At 39.3% G+C, this 14435-nt stretch overlaps 1 protein-coding gene across 1 annotated transcript in view; it reads left to right on the top strand.

The window, feature by feature from the left end:
- Positions 1 to 14435, top strand: part of CNST (consortin, connexin sorting protein) — an 84746-nt gene that overhangs the window by 32788 nt on the left and 37523 nt on the right. The gene's annotated exons all lie outside the window — the stretch shown is intronic.

Raw genomic sequence — 14435 nt, 5'->3', positions numbered from 1 at the left:
GTATTCCTAATGCATTTGAAATATATGATTTACAAAACTTAGGGACAGTTTTTATACAGATTATTTTTAAAATTATTTTATATACCTTTAATAAAATGAGTTTAAGAGTGTAAGAAAACTGAATTATGAGTTGTAAAACCTAAGTTCAAATCTCATTACTTCTGGTTGTTGGTCACTTGGTGAGTCTTAACCATTCTGTATTTTAGTTTCCACGTCTGTGTAATGATGATGTTCATCTTCACATATCTATAATATTCCTTTTTGAGCTGTGAATTTCTCAGATTTCTGAATCGAGATGGTACAGTCTAAACTCAATTAAAATTTGGTAATTCCTCTCTAGTGTATCTGTTGAGTTTTTCATGTGTAAGCAATACATTGGTACATTTTTGTTTTTAAACATCATCTGTAACTGGAGTACTGCAAAAGCCCTCTGCAAACATTTGTTCCATCTTATGTTTTGCCAATCCATTCTGCATGTTAGGATTAAAAAGGCAGAGAGTTTATAGTTAGAGATCTAGACATGAGCATATTTACTCTTTTCACGATTTAATTCCTAGATCCTACATAAATAAAGTCTCACAGTTTTGCAGATAAGTACTTTTCTAATAATAGAATAGCTTCTCAGATGTGATTTGAAAGACATATAGAACATGATGTTCAATCCCAAACCAGAAGTAACTTTTTTATAGCTGGGTGCCCTCTCAACAGTTGTTTTTTGGAAACAAACATTAAGGTGAATTTATTTACTATTATGCTTACAGGTGGTGCTAGTGGTAAAGAACCCAGCTGCCAGTGCAGGAGACCTAAGAGATGTGGGTTCAATGGCTGTGTCGGGAAGATCCCCTGGAGGAGGGCATAGCAGCCCACTCCAGTATTCTCGCCTTTAGAATCCCATGGACAGAGGAGCCTAGCAGGCTACAGTCCACAGGGGCTCAACAGACACGACTGAAGTGACTTAGCACACATGCACACATTATGCTTAATTTGTAGTAATTTTTCATGTATCCAGTAGCTAGTACTAAGGGAAAAAAAATTGGAGTAGTAGTGTTAGGAGACATCTTTATTTACTGGTTTTCTGGAGGCTACATTTCTGTAAACATGCTAAAACCTGGAACTTGTCCCCAGGAAAATCCAGTTGTCATTATATTACGAGAATTTTTTTTTTCCTTAGGAGAATGGAATCCCCTTGATATAGTCAACTAAACAGGGTTTCAAGCTGCATTCCATCAAATTTTCCCTGTGGCTAAATCTGGTGGAGCTTTAGGTAAATATCCTAAGAACAAGTGAAAATCAATATATTTTTTATTTTTTATTGAATTATAGTTAAAACCAGTAAATTTTTAACAGCTTAATTGAGATATAATTCACATACCATATAATTCACTCATATAATAAAGTATACAATTCAGTGATTTTTAGTATATTCAGAAAGCCATGCAGTCATTACCATGGTCGTTTTAGACAGTTTAGTTTATTTTCATTACTACAAAAAGAAACCCCGTACCTATTAACAGTCATTCCATTTACTCTGCCCTGAAACAACCTATAGGAGCTCTCATGGGCATTCATTTGTTAAAATACCTTGGAGTTTCATGAAGTTCATTTCTTGAAGTACTTTTTCAGATCTGCTATATATAAAATCTAAGTGTTGAGTTTAGGTTACTCAAGACAGTTGTGTGCCCTAAGTGACCCTTTTCTACGAAAGGAGAAAGGAAATAATGGTTTCTGAGTTTAAGACAGTCTGGCTGGATACCGAGGTGCTTAAATAATAAGGTAAGCTTATAAAACCAGACTGTGGCTTCATGTGGCTCATTAAATTTTCTGAAGTTCTGCTTCTTTAGGAGCTCAGCAAAGCAAGCAAGCTGAAAGAAGTGCTATTCTTTCCTCTCAAGATAAGTGTCCTTCATGGCATCTGAGAAGAAAATAAGGATATTCTTTTAAATATGTTTATGTCAGAGTCTGATATGATGACACATTCCTACTAAAACACTTAAAACATAGGTGATTTAGGTAGTGAAAGGAGTGGTCTTTCAGCCTTGTTTGAGTCCCATTCCCCAAAAGTCATGAAATATTAATAGTAATTTCATGGCTTCAGTCGTTCAGTTGTGGCTGACTCTTTGCTACCCTATGAACTGTAGCCCACCAAGGCTCCTGTGTCATAAAATAAAGTTGTGGCTATTTTTATGTCTTTCCTTCCTTATAGTGACATTGAAAAAAAATGTCTTCATTGCTGTGATTTCATGTTATGATTCTTAGAACCATTGCATAAGTAAAATTCCTCAAATCGCCTGTGTATGCTGATGCCTATCTTGGCCATGAATTTGGGAAATGAATCAGAAATAAATTTCAATATGTGAGTATGCAGTTTGTATGCTAAGTTTGCTGTGCTTTGTTCCTTTTTCCTTCCAAAATTTCCTCTTTCAAAGGTTCAAGTTAGTGCTATGAAAATAGAAGAGTGCTCAGCAGTTGAAATATCTTCAGTTGTTAGCTTAACACATTTAAGTAGTTAAAAGGAAATATCCCTTCCTTTTTCTTAACACTACATACTAGTATTATGAGAGATAAGGTTGAAAAATGAGTCAGCTCCTTTCTGAACTGACCTGGGGTCAGAGGGTTATCTTATGTAATTATAGCGTAATTACCGGCTGCTCCAGGCAACGCATTCTCCTGCTATGCCCTCAGGTGGCAGCCTCTGCCTTTAGAGGGAGCAGCACAGCCTGTGGTTAAGATCTCAGGCCACAGTCAAACTGCCCTGTGACCTAAGGTAAGCAACCTGAATCCTCTCAACCTAGGTCCCTATGAATTAATGGCTAAGGATTAAAGACATAATAGGGTGAACACAAGCACTTAGGAGACACTCCAAGTAGTAGCACAGTTTTCAAAATTGAATTGTTGTCTGATAGGATAATTATCTTTGTCAGCTAAAAAGAATCACAGCCTAAAGGTTGAGAATCATACTTTCTTTGACAGACAAAACTGAGAACTTAAGCCCAGGATGCAGCCTCTCATACAGCTCTACAGAACTGCTCCAAATAGGTAAGGGAGGAGCCAAGATATATAGGAGTTTTCGCAACAAAGGCCAGGTAGTGGGAATATTACAAGATACTGTTAATTAAAGAAAAAAAGACATCTCAAGGAATTTAGTGCTTTTCTACAAATGGGAAGATGCAAGGGCTTGCTGAAATCATCCATTTGATGTGCACCTCAGCCCTCTGGGACCAGTATCCTGTGCTTTCTTGTCCTGACTCCGGGTACCTCATTGGGGTGGCTGCAGTGGCTGTCTACTGGATAGTGGGCATCCAGTTTCTGTCCTGAGTTCCCTCAGGGTTCACCTTCTGGGCAGCTGTAATGTGATGGCATGATGGCTTGCTGGCTGCAACATCCTGTGTTTACTGATATGGCAGGTGGAATTTTTTTTTTTTCTCTGACAGCCTGTTGGAGCTCTCATGGGCATGCATTTATTAAATTCCCTTGGAGTTTCATGAAGTTCATTTCTTGAAGTACTTTTTCACATCTGTTATATATAAAATCTAGTCTGGTAATTATTAATAGAAGTGAAGCCAAAATCCTGGAACTTAAGAATACAGTGATTGAAATGAAAATTTCACTTAAGGGGATTCAACAGCAGATTTCAGCAAGCAGGAAAAAGAATCCGTAAACTATGTCCAGAGGCATGGATTTAAATTAAAATGCTCTGAAGAATACTACTGTATAATATCTTTGTATGATAGAAACTTTGAGGTGTACATACTGTTGATTAAGAAACATCACCTCAATCTTTGGAAAGTAATATTGTTTTTGTCTTAGAGATGAGGGGAGGGGAAACATAACTGTTGCAGCCTCATGAAGATACGTTGGTGGAGGAGTTTAAATTCTGTAGAGCTCCAGGAAGACAGTTTGGTAGTTCCCTTGAAAAGTTAAACATAGAATTGTCATTAAATCCACCAATTCTACTTCTAGATATGTACCCAGAGTAATTGAAACTAATGCCTCAGATAGCTGTACACCAGTGTTCAGGGCGGCATTATTCAAAGTAACCAGAAGGTGTTAACACCCCAGAATGTCCATTGATAAAATACATGAAGAAAAAAAAATATATATATATATGTATATGGAAACATTGTTCAGCCTTAAAAGGAGTAATAATCTGATACATGCTGCCACGTGGATGAATCTTGAAGACATTGTGCTGAGTGACACAAGCCGGACACAAAAAGACAAACACTGTGTGGCTCTGCTTCCACGAGGTACTTGGTCTAGGCAAATTCATGGAGGCAGAAAGTGGACTAGAGCTGCTGACCTGAAAAAAAAGGACAGCTTAGAAGAGAGATTGTTTAATTTGGCAGACGTTCTGAGGGTTTAAACCCAGGAGTCAACCTTTTTCCAGAGAGACTGTTCCCAAGAGGTAAGGTAAAAACTGGGAAAAAGAGCAATTTTTGCAACAAAAACGAGATGAAAAATTACCGTTAAATAAAGGAAACTAGAAAACGTTAAATAAAGAAAACTCAAGTTAATGAATTTAGTGCCTTTCTATGTATAGGAAGATGTGAAAGTCTGGACTCACTGAAATCATTCCTTTGATATGCATTATAATTATCTAGGGCCTGTATCTTGCTGTTTTCCATCCTAAATCCCCTCAGGATGCACCATTGGAGAGAGGCTGCCGTGGCTTGTATCAGTGGCTGGCAGCTTATTTGTGTCCATCCTGAGTTCTCTCAGGGCTTAGCAGCTGGGCAGCTGCAGGGGCTAATGACGTGATGGCCGCAACATTCTTTGTTTACTGATATGGCAGGCAACATTTTTCATCCACAGAGGATTCCAGATGTAAAGCAGGAGGGGAATGGGGAGTTCGTGTTTAATGGGTACAGAGTTTTTGTTTGGGTGATGAAAAGTTCTGCAAATGGTAAGTGGTGATAGTTGTACAACATTGTGAATGTAATGTCACTATCGCATGGTTCAAAAGAGTTAAAATGTTAAGTTTTATGTTACATATAAAAAAATCACCAAATACCAATTCATAGAGTTCCAAATTTACTCTCATGGACATATTTAATTTGATTGCAGCTTACTGAGTTTTAAAAACAAAAGTTCTTGAACATTTTCTGAGCACTTAGTGTATGAATGCCACCGTGATACCTGCTTTGTATGAAATATCTCATTTAATCTTCTTATTAAGTACCACGATTAGCCTCAATCTCTAGAGGAGGAATCTGAAAGCACAGAGAGAAGTAACTTGCCCAGGATTGTACTGGTGACAGGTGACACTCTCAGGATTTGATCCCAGGCAGTCTGACTTCAAACTGAGCCTGATTGTTAAACTACACTATTTGACATTTTCTAATTTTGAAGTATGTTTAAAGAAAAGTTCTGTTTCATGTCTGACTTGACATACTTTGCCACAGGACCATTTCACACATACTTTCTCTCTGAGTATGTTGCAGCCATGCTTCTTCAGAACAACTCCTGCCTACCAGCCTTAGCAAGATGAAACACGATCAGAGAAAAGGGTGTTGGTTCACCCTGAAGGAAGTGGTGGAGTTTGGTTTGTTTCATTAATTGTCTCTGAATCCTTAGATTCTTTATTTGATCTATCCTCAATGTAGTGAGAAGGACTGTCAACAATTGGGTCAAGGAAAGTTTGGGGTTTTTTGCTTTTTACTAATCTAGGATAAAAATACCTTTGTGCTACGTTGCTTCAGTCTTGTCTGACTCTTCGTGACCCTGTGGACCATAGCAAACCCACCAGGCTCCTCTGTCCATGGGGATTCTCCAGGCAAGAATACTAGAGTGGGTTGCCATGCCCTCCTCCAGGGGACCTTCCCAACCCAGGGATTGAACCGACTTCTACCATCTACTGCGTTGGCAGGTTCCTGGAGTTCTTTACCACTAGCACCACCTGGGAATCCCCACTGACATCTTTTAGTCTTCTGGACAGTTTCTTCCCGTTTAGCCAGAGCAAGCTGATTAAAAAAGCCTGAGGACTCCCTTTAACACAAACTGGAAGTTCAAAGTTCAAGCCTCATCAAGTATTCTCTTAAATACATCAAGCCAATCACCATTCCCTGTCCTCTCAAACCATTTTTTGAACACCTTGGAAATCTTCATCCTGCCTCTTGTAATATAGTCATTCAGTCATGTTCCACTCTGACACCTCATGGACTGTAGCCCATCAGGGTCCTCTGTCCGTGGAATTTTCCAGGCAAGAATACTGGAGTGGGTTGCCATTTCTTTCTCCAGGGGAAAGTTTTTTTTTTTTAAGCAGTGAATGTAGTTTTGTTTCCTAATATCTTTCTTCGAAAACTCAATGGTCTTAGTTGAAATTAGATAGATCATGGAATTGTGAATAAATAGCAGTGTTAATTTCAGTTCAGTTCAGTCACAGTCGTGTCCAACTCTTTGCAACCCCATGGACTGCAGCACGCCAGGCCTCCCTGTCCATTACCAACTCCCAGAGTTTACTCAGACTCATGTCCATTGAGTCGGTGATGCCATCCAACCATCTCATCCTTTGTTGTCCCCTTCTCCTGCCTTCAATCTTTCCCAACATCAGGGTCTTTTCAAAGGAGTCAGTTCTTCACATCCGGTGGCCAGAGTATTGGAGTTTCAGCTTCAGCATCAGTCGTTCCAATAGTGTTTGCTATGACCGGTGCATTCTCTTGGCAAAACTGTTAACCTTTGCCCTGCTTCATTCTGTGCTTCAAGGCCAAATTTGCCCATTACTCCAGGTATCTCTTGACTTCCTACTTTTGCTTTCCAGTCCCCTATAATGAAAAGGACATCTTTTTGGGGGTGTTAGTTCTAGAAGGTCTTGTAGGTCTTCATAGAACCGTTCAGCTTCAGCATTATTGGTCAGGGCATAGACTTGGATTACTGTGATATTGAATGGTTTGCCTTGGAAACAGATCATTCTGTCATTTTTGAGATTGCATCCAAGTGCTGCATTTCAGACTCTTTTGTTGACTATGATGGCTACTCCATTTCTTCTAAGGGATTCTTGCACATAGTAGTTATCATGGTCATCTGAGTTAAATTCACCAATTCCAGTCCATCTTAGTTTGCTGATTCCTAAAATGTCTACATTCACTCTTGCCATCTCCTGTTTGACCACTTCCAATTGCCTTGATTCATGGACCTAACACCCCAGATTCCTCTGCAATACTGCTCTTTACAACATTGGACTTTACTTCCATCGCCAGTCACATCCACAACTGGGTGTTGTTTTTGCTTTGTCTCTGTCTCTTCATTCTTTCCGGAGTTTGTTCTCCACTGATCTCCAGTAGCATATTGGGCGCCTACCGACCTGGGGAGTTCATCTTTTAGTGTCCTATCTTTTTGCCTTTTCATACTGTTCATGGGGTTCTCAAGGCAAGAATACTGGAGTGGTTGCCATTCCCTTCTCCAGTGGACCACGTTTTGTCAGAACTCTCCACCATGACCCATCCGTCTTGGGTGGCCCTACATGGCATGGCTCATAGTTTCATTGAGTTAGACAAGATTGTGGTCCATGTGATCAGATTGGTTAGTTTTCTGTGATTGTGGTTTTCAGTCTGTCTGCCCTCTGATGGAGAAGGATAAGAGGCTTATGGAAGCTTCCTGATGGGAGAGACTGACTGAGGGGGAAACTGGGTCTTGTTCTGATGGGCAGGCTTCCCTGATAGCTCCGTTGGTAAAGATTCTGCCTTCGATGTAGGAGACCCTATTTCAATTCCTGGGTCAGAAGATCCACTGGAGAAGGGTTAGGCTGCCCACTCCGGTATTCTTGGATTTCCCTTGTGGCTCAGCTAGTAAAGAAGCCGCCTGCAATGTGGGAGACCTGGGTTCGATCCTGGGTTGGGAAGATCCCCTGGAGAAGGGAAAGGCTACCCACTCCAGTATTCTGGCCTGGAGAATTCCATGGACTGTATAGTCCATGAGATCGCAAATAGTCAGACATGACTGTTTCCTAACCTCTCATCTAAATGAAGTTTCTTAGGAGAGTCCATATAGGGTATATTCCTTTTTAACAGATAGGAAAATAAAGGATTAAAGAGATTGACTTTGCCTAGAGTTGCAGAACTAGAAAGCAGTTGATTTTTGAATTCACAGGCAGGCACTTGACTTCCAAGCCAAGGCTCTCATTTAATCTCTGATTAATTTCAGTTGCTTCATTTATGATGTTGTGAGGATTTAGTGGCGTAGTGAATATGGGCTTGTAGTATACTCTGTAGTCTGTGGTATATAACGTTTAACCAGCGTTTTCCCCAAGAAGTGTTTTAAGTACGTGCTGTTGGTCAGGCACGATGCTTACTCTTGATGTCACAGTGATGAAGCATACCTCTAACCCTTTAAAAGCTGACTGACCAGGCAGAGGGACCAGCATGAACAAAAACCAGATTGTTTTCTAAAGTCACACTAACCTGCATATGAGAGCATCCTTATACTCTGAATAGTAGTAGACAGTATTTGAAATGATTGAACTTTTATCGTTATAATTTGAAGTATAGTTTTATAATTTTGGGTTAATTTCTGCTGTGCAGCAAGATGATTCAGTTATATAAATAGACATTGTCTTTTAAAATATTCTTTTCCATTATCATAGGATACTGAAATATAGTTCCCCATCCTATACAGTAGGACTTTGTTGTTTATCATATATATATATATGTAGCAGCTTACATTTGCTAACCCCAGCCTCCCTCTCCATCCCTCTCCCAACTCTCCCCCCATTAACCACCACAGATCAGTTCTCTGTGCCTGTGAGTCTATTTCTGTTTCATAGATTGTTCATTTGTGTTGTATTTTTGATTCCACATATGAGTGATATACGATATTTATCTTTCTGACTTACTTAGTATGATATTCTCGAGTTGCATCCATGTTGCTGCAGATGGCATTATTTCATTTTTTTATGGCTGAGGAATATTCCACTGAATGTATGTCTTACATCTTCCTTATTCCTTCATCTGCCAGTGGACATTTAGGTTGCTTCCGTTTTTCTTGGCTATCGTTGATAGTTCTGCTATGAACCTAAGGGTGAAGTACATGAAGTCTTTAAATAACCCTTCTTCCATCCCCAAACATCCCCATCAGCTTAGTTTATATCATTACTTTCACTGTTTTATCCTAAGTATAGTCATTGCTTCTGTCTTTACCTAGACCTGGATGTCTCATTGTAGCATCTTTTCAAACCCCATTTTGCCTGTGATAGTTTTTCATTATCTTAATTAATTACTACCTCAAGTACTAGCTATGAGATTTTTACCTTTAAGTTATCTAGTTACATCATTCTCCCTGTCACATAGAGAAACAGTTAATATCTCGTCAATATGTTAACAAATGGTAGATCAATGCTAGATTGTTAAAGGAGAATACTGCCAGTAATTTAGTGTTAGAGTACCTTCCTAATGAGTTAAGGTAAAGGGTACCAGCACTGATCTCCCCCAGGTGTGTCTCTTGACCACCATGAGAGACAGATTCTGAGTTGAATAAAACTGCATGTCAAAACAGACAGAATTCAGTTTGAATTTTGTCGTATGATAAATTGAGTAAAATCTCTCAGGTAAGATTACTCCTCTAATCTCTGGCCCAAGGCAGCTACAAGTAAATTTTTTTTTAAGTGTAAAACCTCAATAGGTACATGTAAAATGTGGTGTCTATTTTAGAGCTTCACGAAGTTGACAGATACTAAGGGAAATGAAGGCCTATGATTTGACTGTCACCACCTACATATACTTATAAATAGAACACCAAATTGGTTAATGGCAAGTTTTAACCGTAGCTCACAGATGAAGACAAACAGAATTTTTTGTTCCTGTCTGTATGTATAGATTCATATCTGACACAAGAAATCTTCATTTATGTTGAATGACAGTTTATCGTGAAGGTGAAATTATATGTACCAGTATATGTTTTGATTTGGCTTTTCTCATTAATGATAAATATATCTTTACCATTAAAATATGTCTTGACCATTAAAAGAAAACTTTTAATGTATTAGAATGAATTTTCCTATTAATTGATGACATATTCTTAGTTTTCTCAAGCAAAACTTTTGTAAGACCAATGTGACATGAAAAATAATTAATTTGAAATTCACATGGAAAAATACTGGAACTTCCATGTTATGACATAAATGCTTTGTTAAGACTACTTTAGAATATTTTAGTACATTATGAACATATCAATTCACAACATGCTAGTCATTCTGAGTACTCATGGTTACGCAAGTATTTATTTTCCTTATTGTCTTTACTAAAAATAAGTTCAAGCGTGTTCAAACTTATAGTATTGGTGAGTAATAAATAAACAATTTGATATGCCAACATAGTTTTTATAATTCCTGTTATGCAATGTGACAATAGAAATATGAGCTTCATTAGCTTTATTTACACTTCCCTCTTAATGTTTTCTTCAAAGTAAAAAAACAGGGCTGTCTCAGAAGTGCTTTATAAGTCCTGTGACCTTTTTAATTCAAGTGACACTAAAGCCTCAGGACATTATTTTAAGATGCTCTTTGGGAGGATACCTGGCTTTTACATTCACTATCTCATTTAATTCTCACAGTAATTTTGTAAGATGGTAGAACACCCAGTTTAGAGATCGATTGGGAGGCTAGGGAGTGAAAGATTGACTGATGTGCCATAGGAATAGCTAATAAGTACTGGAAAACAGGAAGGGCACTCAGGGCTGCCCTTATGTCCCCTGTCATTCTTCTCCCAACTTTTTGGGAATAGTTTTCTCAATGCAAGTTTTTTATCCTAGCAATGTGAAATTAATTAGGATGTATTTTAAGTAGTTTAAAAATTGATGTAGCTAGAATTTGCCCAACTATTGTTTTCCTATTGAATGTTATGTGTAAAGTATATCCTTGTCACTTAATTACATGTATGATAACAATTTATGTTTCTTTGGTGGTGGGGGTTTAGTCACTAATCATGTCCGACTCTTGTGATCCCGTGGACTGCAACCTGCCAGCCTCTTCTGTCCATGTGATTTCCCATGCAAGAATACTGGAGTGGGTTTCCACTCCCTTCTCCAGGCATCTTCTCCACCCAGGGGTCAAGCTTGTATCTCCTACGTTGCAGGCAGATGCTTCACCGTCGCACCACCACGTGTGTTAGTCACTCAGTCGTGTCTGACCCTTTGTGACCCCGTGGTCTGTCCACAGAATTCTCTACACAAGAATACTGGAGTGGGTTGCCGTTCCCTTCTCCAGGAGATCTTCCCGACCCAGGGATTGAAGCGGGGTCTCCTGCATTGCAAGCAGATGTTATTTTTTTTACCATCTGATCTACCAGGGAAGCCCCAAAATTATTTCCTTAAAAGCTTAACAACACTGAAAACAGAAACCTGCTCTTCAGTGTGCAATGTTGCATAATTCTTCTTGCAAAGCCGTTCAGTTATTTTCTTGCAAACTCTGATATGCTTCTGTTTATGCAATCCACGGTTTATGCAACCCACGGTTTATGCAAAATAGTCACAGTGGTTAAAAAAACAGCATGTGGGGTGTGTGGAGCAGCTAGAAGATACTTGTATTACACAGGTACCCTTACCTTCAGTTTTCTTAAATGATTGAACAGCCTTGTTCAGAGACGTTTCATTTATTTAAATCGTCCATATTTGTGGTGTACAACATGATGATTCGATACACATAATGCAGTCAAACCAGTTAACATGTCTCGTTTCATAGTTATCATTTATTACTGTGTGATGCGTGCAGCTAAAAGCTGCTCTCTTGGTGTATTTTCAGTGTTCCACGCAGTATTATTATGTAGAATCGTCATGCCTGTACGTTAGACTTCTAGATTCATTCATCCTACATAACTGCAGCTCTGCACCTTTTGATCAGCATCTCCCCATCTGCCCCCACCAGCCCCTGGCAACCATCATATTACTTTGCTTCTTTGAGTTTCACTTTAAATTTTTATTTTTTAGATTGCACTCAGAAGTGAAATTACGTAGTATTTGTCTTTCTCTGTCTAGCTTACTTCACCCAGCATGACGACCTCCTAAATCATCCAAGTTGTCATACAAAGTAGCATTTCCTTCTTTCTCACAGTTGAATACTCCATTGTATCTGTGCATCACCTTTTCTTCAGCTGTTCATCCATTGACAGACACTTGGGTTATTTCCATATCTGAACTACTGTAAGTGATGCTGTAATGAACCTTAGAGTGTAGATAATCATTTTGATTCTTGATTTTGTTCCCTTTGTGTGCATACCCAGAAGTGGAATTGCTGGATCATCTCGGAGAAGGCAATGGCACCCCGCTCCAGTACTCTTGCCTAGAGAATCCCATGGACGGAGGAGCCTCGTAGGCCGCAGTCCATGGTGTCGCTAAGAGTCGGACATGACTGAGCGACTTCACTTTAACTTTTCACTTTCACGCATAGAACGAAATGGCAACCCACTCCAGTGTTCTTGCCTGGAGAATCCCAGGGACGGGGGAGCCTGGTGGGCTGCCATCTATGGGGTCGCATGGAGTCGGACAGACTGACGCGACTTAGCAATAGCAGCAGGGTAGTTCTAGTCTTACATTTTTGAGGAGCGTTTGTACTGTTTTTCATAATAGCCGTACCGATATGCATTTCCACCAACAGTTCGATCACATTGTTTTCTTGCTGTTGAGTGGTTTGACTTCCTTATGTATTTTGGATATTAACCCCTTTTCAGATGGATGGTTAGCAAATACTTTCTCCCCCTTCATAGACTGTCTCTTCCCTTTGTTGATTGTTTCCTTTGCTGTGCTTTTTAGTTTGGTGGAATCCCATCTGCCTACTTTTGCTTTTGTTGCCTGTGCTTTTGGTGTCATGTCCAAAACAGTCTTACCTACGTCAGTGTCAGGAAGCTTTTCCCCTATATTGTCTTCTAATAGTTGCATGGTTTCAGGTCTTACATTCAAATCTCAATTCCATATCAAGTTGATTTTTTGCTTATGTAGTGAGATGAGTTCAATTTCATTCTTCCACATGTGGAAAGCCAGTTTTCGTAGCACTCTTTGTTGAAGAAACTGTCCTTTCTCTAATTGTGTGTGTTCTTTGCATTTTTGATAAAGATTATAAATGTGTAGAAACAAATCTGTTGCTCTGTTGTGATGCTCTATTGTGTCCCAGTGTTCTGTGCATCTGTTATTATGCCAACTATGTTATTGTTGATTACTATAATTTTGTAGTAGTTTTTGAAATCTCATAGTCAGATGCTATTAACTTTTTTGGTTTTTTTTTCTTTTTTTTTGCTCATGATTGCTCTGCCTATATGTGATCTTTTATGGTTCCATATAAATTTTAAGACCTTTTCTAATACTTTGAAAAATGCCATTTCAATTTTGATAGGGATTCCACTGAATCTGAGGATTACTATGAGTAGCATAGTTATTTTTTAATTCTTCCAACCCATGAGCATAGTATATCTTTCCATTTATTTGTGTCTTCTTCAATAGCTTTCAGGCTTCCCAGGTAACTCAGCTGGTAAAGAATCCATCTGCAGTGCAGAAGACCCCAGTTCAATTTCTGGGTTGGGGAAGATCCCCTGGAGAAGGGATAGGCTACCCACTCTAGTATTCATGGGCTTTCCTGGTGGCTCAGATGTTAAAGAATCCACCTGCAATGCGAGAGATCTAGGTTCTACCCCTGGGTTGGGAAGATCCCCTGGAGGACGGCATGGCAACCCACTCCAGTAATCTTGCCTGAAGAATCCCTGTGGACAGAGGACTCTGGAGGGCTACTTTGCTGACAAAGGTCTGTATAGGCAAAGCTATGGTTTTCCAGTAGTCATGTACAGATGTGAGAGTTGGACCATAAAGAAGGCTGGACACCAAAGAACTGATGCTTTTGACCTGTGGTGTTGGAGAAGACTCTTGAGAGTCCCTTGGACAGCAAGGAAATCAAACCAGTCATTACTGAAGGAAGTCAATCCTGAATATTCATTGGAAGGACAGATGCTGAAGCTGAAGCTCCAACACTTTGGCCACCTGATGTGATGCAGAGAGCCGGCTCATTAGAAAAGACCCTGATGCTGGGAAAGATTGAAGGCAGGAAGAGAAGGGGACGACAGAGGATGAGATGGTTAGATGGCATCACTGACTCAATGGACATGAGTTTGAGCAAGTTCCAGGAGATGATGGACAGGGAAGCCTGGCGTGCTGCAGTCCATGGGTTTGCAAAGAGTCAGACGTGACTGAGCAACTGAACAACAACAACAGTAGCTTTCATCTACTTTGTTAAATTTATTCCAAAGTACTTTGTTGTTTTAATACTACTGTAAATAAAATAGTTTTTCTTTTTCAGATAGTTCGCTGTTAGTATATAGCAATGCAACTGATTTTTATATGGTGATTGTATATCCTGTAACTTTACTGAAATCATTTGTTGGTTCTAACAGTTTTTTAGTGAAGTCTTGAGGGTTTTCCATCTATAAGATTATATTATCTGCAAACAGGGACAGTTTCACATCTTC

The sequence above is a fragment of the Capricornis sumatraensis genome, chromosome 14 (assembly GCF_032405125.1).
Source record: "Capricornis sumatraensis isolate serow.1 chromosome 14, serow.2, whole genome shotgun sequence".
Lineage (NCBI taxonomy): Eukaryota > Metazoa > Chordata > Mammalia > Artiodactyla > Bovidae > Capricornis > Capricornis sumatraensis.
Note: the sequence above shows the minus strand (reverse complement) of the source record. Positions and strands in the feature narration are given on the sequence as shown.